We start from the raw sequence: 8,747 nt of genomic DNA on the forward strand, positions 1-8,747 counted from the left end.
GTTGATTTTTGTATTTTCAATGCAAGATATTTATTCAAAACTTGCTAGAAATGTGTTTTGAACACGGCAAGTTAACACTCAAAACGAATATCAGTTTCGAGATATTTTCTGATACTAACGATCAACCACTTTCAGATTTTAGTCAGCCCGTAAACTGCATTTTTTATAGACTTATTTAACAGTAAAAACCACAATGTCCTTTAATTTTACAAGAAATCGTACAGATCACTGTCTGAATCGTTCTATAAGGTTAGTGTCCAAAATATATTTTCCTTTCCTTGTTACCTTGATATTTGCCATACTTAATGTGTACATCATTAAGAATGACTTCAACTTATTTTTTTTCACTTGTTGGGTAGGTAGTTTGCTATTCATAATCACTCTTGGAGGACACCTGAATTAAGGAGTGCATCGGAATTATAAAATCATCTACATGTATGTCGGACGTGACAAGGACAGGAAAAAAAGTGGACCCCAAATTTAAAGAAAGGTACGTTACATTCAATCATTCGACAGAAAGTTGAATCACAACATCGAACAACCTTGCGTAAGTACCGACTCCCCCTTCTGTCTTTTTTGTTCTTTTCATTTCTCGCTCGAGGCAGCAAAATGCTGTGCACACACATGAATGGCCACATTTCGGTGACTGTCATTTAAATCAGACTCTGGATTCACTTTGAAGGACGACCGTCGGTAGTTCAGTCACCTCGTAGCCGCAGCTTGTCCCAACATCCCAAAATGCCTTACCCCAACATAACACAAGAATCACCCTTCAATGTTTATCACAACAACACACTCCTCACTTCGCAAAACCTAGACACGTAATCCTCTTCCCATATTGAACCTTCTTTAACTCAAAGCCCCCCCCCCCCACTCCCTTTTTTTCTTGGGCTTTCTCTGACAAAATTAATCTTGGTGACGATGGGGTTTGTTCTTTAAATAAACTATTGTTGGCCGGCCGTGATTATCTCTGCATAGCCCATCCTCGATCTAACAACTGGGTGATGACTACAGGTATATGCCCCACTGGGCAGTCTGTGGGTTTCTTCTTCACTTATTTTGGGGGTATTTGTGAGTGAGGGGAGGGGGGAGGTGACGTAGGGGTAAGGGACAAGTGTCTTCTATTTTAATCTAATTTTCTTTGGGGCTCTCATTACAAGCAGTGGTCACATTATTAAAGAAAAGCTTTTGTGAGATCTCTGAAATTGACTACTGGTAATGGGAAGGCCTTCTAAACATGGAAGAAAACCTGTAAAAAAAATGCAGCCAAATAAACTGGTGATTGATGTGGAGAAGGATACTCAATGGTTCTGTGCTACAAGTACTATAGTACTAGTGTATGCAGACTTCAGCTAGGTGTGCGTGTTTACAAACACCAAGCATTCTGCTTGTTGTATTTTTTTCAAACGAGCGTATTGACTTACTATGTAAGTGGGATTCGAACTTGTGATCTCCAAATTTTGAATACCTTTTCAAAATTTTGAATACCTTTTGCATTCCTTCACACTAATGTCTATCCGAAAACTTTGTGCTGGACCTCAGGGGTCGAAAAATTGAGATTTGATAAATTCACTAGGTTGCTTTTGTGAGTGGAACCGGGTCCATCAAATACAGGTTGATCAGGCAAATCACTTTCACAAATTTTGACAGGTCTGTTTTGATCAGGCATTAGCCCTAAATTTGGAGAAATGTTTACCCAGTAAGAGCCTCTTAACCTTGGTCTCAATCAGGCACGAATTTTACCCAGGTAAAGCGCTGGACCCCTGTAACTAAGCCCTTTTACACTACAGCCTCTCAACCCGGGTTGAACTCAACCCTGGGCGAACCCAGTGCTGCCCCGGGTTGAATTTTTATTTTTCAACCCCACGTTCATCCCCGCATTGTTTCACACCTGTTTCATTTAAATCAAGCTTATCATGCTCAGTCACTTCTGTTTTGAACCCTGGCAAGAATTTCAACCCGGGTTGAAATCTTAACCCTAGTCTGGAGCAGGGTTGAGTTCAACACTGGGAGAAATCAATCTCGGGGTTGACTCAGGGTTGACGCAGGGTTGAAATTCTTTGAAACGATGCATGTTTTCAACCCTGCGTCAACCCTACATCCACCCCGAGATTTGTCTAGTGTGAAAAGGGCTATACTAGTCTGATAGTGTTTCCAAAACTTTGAGGTTTGACCAGGGTCCAGACACAGACATTTCGGCTAATGTGACTTGGCCTAAAAAGTTTTGCACCCCCAAAAAATTGACAGTGTGAAGTTATAAATGTGAACACCGCCCTGTAGGTTTGACATTTTGTCAACATACCGGTACATGTAATGCTGTCCAGAATAAAAATTCCTTCGCACTCCGCTGTCAAAAAAATTCCAGCTTTGCTTCGAGCATTTACCGGTATCTGAAATGAACAACACTCCACTTTCACTACACTTGCACAAACTTCCATCATTGTGGAAGTACTCAAGTGTTTGCGCTTAAGCTTACCATGAAAATAGATGCGGGGCAAAATCTGGCCCGGGACCGGACTATTTATAAACCCAAAACAGGGGGACTGGGGGTATTATTATGAAGGCCAGGCCTCCTTTACTCAAGCAAATACTGTTTTTTGTTTGGGGCACTTTGCGAGGATTATCTCCCGAAATCGGTTCCCAATCCCTATGCAGGGCACAATTCGCACATACCTGCTGCGCACTCAAAAATCTCGGTAAGATAACATTCTACCAGCATCTCCTGTGGGTTTAGGACAGTTATATGTTAATAAGCTGAGGGTGTTCTTACACAAGTTGTAAGAATGCGAGTTGTGCACTTGTGAAACAAAAGTTGGAAGCCTTAATTTGTTACCGTTACATTTTAATAAATGCATGATTATTAGGCCAAGTAAAATAAATAAACCAGTTTCTCGTCCACGTCTGCTTCCTTTTTCCCACCCGCCTCCCTTTTTTAAAATTTCTTTACATAACATAAACATTTGAAATATATTTTTCAATTTTTTTCAATACGTCTCTTCATTTGTTTCCAACAAAATTGTAGCTACCGTACGTAAAGAAAGGGTGACAGCTCCTTTGGACCCAATTTTGTGTCAGCAAAAGAGTCTAGAAAATGGAAGAAGCCATCCACCATCTTGGAAAATCCGCCATTTTGGGGGGAAAAAAGGGGCCACCTCCTTCATTATTCAACAAGCTCAGGCTAGAAACTATTTTATTTTTCACTTGGCCTTATGGGGCAGTGAAAATTCATTATACCATGAACATGACGCGCAGTGCATTGTAGAGTGGGTGTTTTCACTTTGTTCTTTTTTTTAACTTAAGAATACTTAAACAAAAGATCAAACAACCCAAGGTTCACTTGTGATATTTGTTTGAAAAAAAATGAAACGTGTACAGTATGTACTCTATTAAAACAACCAACAGAGGTTAACCGAAACTACTGCTTATCAAGTTTTTATTACAAGTACCGGTAGGCCTAAACATTACAGGAGTTTTCAGCAATTCGTGCCGAAGACTCATAAAACCGGTATGATCTGCAGCGCACCGGCACAAATTTAAACACAAAAACGCCAAATTGCAGGGCTTTCCGGGCATAACTCTATTCAAATTTCACAAAAGGAAAATACAAATTCCGTCACCGCCTCATGACCGCGGGGCTAAATGCAAGTTAAGTCAACCTCACCGGCACCATTGTGTGAAAAGAATAAGCCCAAAACACCGCACGGTTCGAGTAAAACATCGTGACCGGTTGGGTAGTGAAACTATTAGGGCTAGCTCTCTTCAACCTTACTAAGGTCAAACCAATTCCTTCTGCGTAACTGCACCCGAAAAGGCCTCCTTAGAATACAATCTTGCCTGGCACATTCCCATTAAATGCACGTCTAAGCCAAGTCAAGTCTCACAAATTTCCCGACAAGACGAGGTTAACATCACTTTTTTGCCGGTTTATTGGAAGGGAGGAATGTTCACCAAAGTGTATGTTAGTTCGCGACATAAAGTCATAACATGACTAGGTTTTCCTAGCTGGACCCAAAAGTCTCGGGGGAGTCAATCAGTCAGTGACTCAGTCAGTCAGTCCTAAAGTTACATATGTCGTTGGGGAGTCAGTCAATCAGTCAACTGAACAGGCTTGCCCATCCAAGTTAGGACCATCTCCTTTTGGAACATGGGTTGAAAATGTTGATATAGCTGGAAAACCAAAAATGCCCATAGTTTTGTTCACATTATCAATGGAGATTTACAGGCTTATTTACATGTGACCAGTAGGCATTTTACCTGATATGTTACTGAACAAAGTAGGTTGCCAACAAAATCTTGGCATAGTGTATGCTGACTGTAGACACCCCCTCAACTGCTTTTTGCTAAGCCATTTTACTAAGTACCGTACTATTTCCCGTTAACTGGAAAATTGCACACCGCCTTAAAGCGGAAAGCTGCAGGTATCCAGTATGTTTCCTTGCATAATCTGGGATCTACCCCGAGCTGTATGGGTCACTCTAACTAAGGGAAGCACCAGTAATACCTCTATATCCACCAACGTATTAGCACCGTCGCGAACGCCAAGTGTGCTATATAATGCCCAACACAAGTCTCCATTTGGATGGTAATCGGTCTGCATTTTCTCAAGTTGGTTTTTCTTCCAAGGCGGGCTACGCTTCATTGCTATACTGCAGGGGGCTTAGAAATGTGTACAACACAGCCATTGTTGTGGTTTGGGACCCAATGCCATTGTCTGACCAGTAAGTGCTTAAAATCCTTCCATTTTTATTTATGGTCCAGCATTCCACTCGGATTAGCCATTACCCTACACATACAGTGTACGTGTACCTCACCACGTACAATTTAGAACCGATGGGCCCTACTTCAAGTTAATTTTAAAAAAAATCAAACTCTATTTCTGGTCCTGTTTTGGAGGACTATTGTAAGTATCCACCATTAAAATCAAAATATCAGTCTCCCAAAGAGTCAACTTTTCTTTACAAAATCTTGTACAATGACTCTCTTAAAGTCTCATTTATGACAAGGACTAAACAAGGACAAAAATCAATATCTTAATCTCTCTTACGGCATCCATTGGCCAGCCTCTAAACAGCTTAACTTCTTTTACAAAATCTCAAGTCATCCGTAGTAAATAGGGACGACAAAATGTCTTGTTCAACGATATAGTTCCACATTGCTATAAAAAAAAAAAACGACACAAACAGAAACTGAAGAAAAAAATTACATCTTCCTTCTTCAGTATGGGATAGGCACATTCTGTCACACTTCTCCAACAAGTGCTCCGAACTGAATTCACTATGAGAAGCAAACAACAGATCTGTTCTTCCATTTGTGGCAACAGACAGCTACTGAACGGTCAGACAAATAAGAGATTTTGATAGGCAACAAGGCAAAAATGCAAAGCAACTAAGCCCAGAAGCTCTGGAGGTGATCAGAATGTAAAACCAGCTGATTTTATGCAACAAAGTTGCCAGACAACACTGAAAGGTTTGTTTCTTTAACAATGTTTCCACATTGCAGTGCACGTGTACAAACTACTGACAAGTATGAGATGGGAGTTTTTGTTTTATTACGATGTGAAAATTTACTTAGCTGAAAATTTACTTGCAAACTGCATTACACTTTACAGTTAGCGTAATAATAACAGCAAATCAATCTTCAATCAAAATATAAAACCATATTTAAGGAAGGCTCACAACTTACATATTCATAGGCTTTTGAATGTTTTTTTTATTGCTTATTCTGTATTCATAATAGTAATACTTTTGCAACGAAGTAGAAAAGTATGAATGTTTAAAATAAACAACTTTTCTAACAAGATCAAAAGTCTGACAATTTGTGCATCGATCGATTGTGTGGCACACCATAAACAGTCAACTACGTTTAAGCATCCATCAAATAAATCATAATATCCTCGAGTCACCATAATCGGATATTTCATACACAACAATCGTGTTTGCAATGATGCCTTTTGCGAAAAGCGACTGGCCATGTGTTGTCTAGCTAGCTATACTCACCCTATACGGAAACCGGGTAGCGATAGCGTCGCGTAGGGGGTGCACCCTACCCGAAGAATGCCGCTCTGATCCCGTAGATAAATCACAGTCAACAGTGCAGCCTCACCGAACACGTAGTCCAAGGAACTCCAGCACGCACGCCGCTGCACAAAACTCGGTGACAATCTGTGCTGAAAATCAGAACTTTAAACTTCTGGAACCTTCCTACTTGGTATCTTGACTTCCTTAGGAAGTAATGGTGAGAAATAGTCCAGATCTGGATTCATGTAAGATTGGCTTTTTGTTGATGCAAAAGATCTGTGACAAGATCATCGGCTCCGGATAACCAAAAAGTTCGAGCAGTGGAAGCGAGTTTACCAATCAATCATCAAACGGATTGGAACGTGTATTTCGTGTACGCTACTGCGTGCGCTTTAGCAATGGGTGCAAAAACAAGATGCATACATGGTATGTATGTACCATGTTACATATATCAGCCTTTGATGTAATTAAGAGGGCGCACTTACGACACACAGAGACCGAAAGTAATAAAGAATGCAAACTATTGATTTTTTTTCTCCTAACGAATTTTCAATTGGTATGTTTGGGTTTTTTTCACAAAAAATAACCTTATTCCGATTTTGGGCGTCTTCAACCCCCTGAAAAAAGGACTTTAACTTTGTGCACAACTGAACCCACCCTGCGAGACTAGAGCCGATTGTTGTCTGGCGGCCAATAATTCGATTGTGAATAAATCATTGAATAACTAAACGTCGGTGGATTTGTTTCGTTCGATGTCTCATTCAAAAGTGAATGACTTTTATATTTTGAGGAAAATATCAATTAAAAAAAAAAAATCTATGTTTCGAGGTGGAACTTGAAAATAGCACGGAGAACCACTTTATATCAACTTCTCTATAACAAAATATAACTTCGAGCGGCTTACACATGACATGAGTCCGGCCGGAGATTGAAATATATTATTTCAACTACCAACAAAATGAAAAGAAACCTGGTCAAATTCACCCATTACAATTAAAAGGGGGGGGGGGGAAGGGGTGTTCCTTCTTTTGTAATGAAAGTGCTAATTGTATGCTTTGGTTAATACGTTTTCTTCAAAAGGGGAAAAAATACAAATGATGATATATTTTTTTAAAACTATACTTCATTAATTAAGCTAACTTCATTGGGTTGGCGGTTGAAAGACTGAACTAGGGATCTCAAGTTGCAAGATTGTTATCTCCGGCGCATTTTGGTTTACCGCAAGAATTAGGTTAGTGACGTTGGTTATAGCGTGTGAACTTGGACGGATCGCGCTAAGAACTCAATAAAGATTCTCTTAATCACTTCCTGCCGCACTCATGAATCCTCCCGGGGAAAAAAAATATCCGTCAAGGATCTCCATGATGTTGCAGCATTCATTTCCTGTTCCGCAATCTCCCCTGGCACCAATCTACTCCCATGAACTCCAGGACAGGACTGCACGGTTTTGGCGTAACTTGGCGAAGCCAGGATTTTCCCGGGGGGGGGGGGGGTTTGCTAAATTCCAAAAGTTTTTCCAGGGGTTGGTGATGATGTCTTGCAGTCAACGCATAAAAAGACCAAGGCCACAATCAGTGAATCGACACTTTTAATACTGAGTAATGACGTTATTCGGAAAATTACAAGGACATTTTGGGATTTTTTTTCTTCAATTCTCTTTTTTAAATTTTTTTTACATCTTTGGACGGGGGTTCAGGTTCATAGGCCTACTAGGTTTTATTATAATCCCGTAAATCATTTGGAAGAAATAAGGTTCATTTTGATTCAGTGAGCCTTCCGTCCATGTTTAAAATTTACCTAATTTTGACCTTAGCGGTAGCCCCAATCATAAAGAACAGTTATTAGAACAGTATTCTAAAACACTAAATAACAAAAACAATGTCGTGTTTTATGCGCGAAAAAGTCAACTTTCATGGAATGAAAACTTTTTCAAACGATAACTCAAGAAATAAGTATTGTAACAAGCTGTTATTGGTCATCATATATATAACACAATTGTACTGAATATCGAGAGAAATTGTTAAATAATTAAAATGATCTATGGCAATGTAATTTGCGCGAAAAAAATACAAGCTGAAATGAAGACAACGTTTATGTTCTTTCAAAAGAGGGCGCGCTACACAAAACGCGGTCACCACCGCGCGTCCAGAAAAAAAAAATGCTTAAAGTTAACGAGTGCGTTGTTTTATTTATTTTTTGTTCAGTAGTTAGGCAGATTTGCAGTATCGGACTTTATGTGGACGATCATCCAAGAAAGGCCTGCTCTAGCTTGCTAGCTACGCCTGGTGGCCTAGGTTCATGCGATCACACCAAAAACACATACAGCACTTGTGTTACGCTTTCGTTTCCAAGTTATATCCCCTTTTCATTGCACTTCCGGTAACACCGGAAGTGAAGGTCAAGCGGTTTTGTGCCCGGGAATAAGAAATATTGCCCAAATCACCATCTACCACCTCACGAAAAATGAACACGATACTTTATTTAATTCAAAAGATGTACATGTAGTTCAAAACTATTTTGTCAATTTTTCTTTTTTTTTTGGCAGGGGGTGATTGATGGGGTTTACCATTTTGAACTCGAGGAAATCTGAAATTTTAAACGAGAAATTGTCCCACAATTTGTCAATAAATGTAACTACGCGATGGGGTTTTACCCACCACAGCAGTTCTGCACACAATTCTACACAACATCACACTACTTGTCACACCAATCTATGTACAAAGTTGCTTT

At 39.8% G+C, this 8,747-nt stretch overlaps 1 protein-coding gene across 3 annotated transcripts in view; it reads right to left on the reverse strand.

Moving 5' to 3' along the window:
- The window catches only part of LOC119732232 (microtubule-associated protein futsch-like), a 79,516-nt gene extending 73,137 nt beyond the window's left edge, over positions 1–6,379 (reverse strand). For 2 of the 3 annotated variants that reach the window (XM_038205673.1, XM_038205672.1), the window contains exon 1: positions 5,997–6,379. The gene's annotated coding sequence lies outside the window, so the exon portion shown is untranslated. The remainder of the gene's footprint in view (positions 1–5,996) is intronic. The other variant, XM_038205671.1, reaches the window with a different exon arrangement.
- Positions 6,380–8,747: the final 2,368 nt, after the last annotated feature.

The sequence above is a fragment of the Patiria miniata genome, unplaced genomic scaffold, assembly GCF_015706575.1.
Source record: "Patiria miniata isolate m_02_andy unplaced genomic scaffold, ASM1570657v1 HiC_scaffold_24, whole genome shotgun sequence".
NCBI classification, from domain to species: Eukaryota; Metazoa; Echinodermata; class Asteroidea; order Valvatida; family Asterinidae; genus Patiria; species Patiria miniata.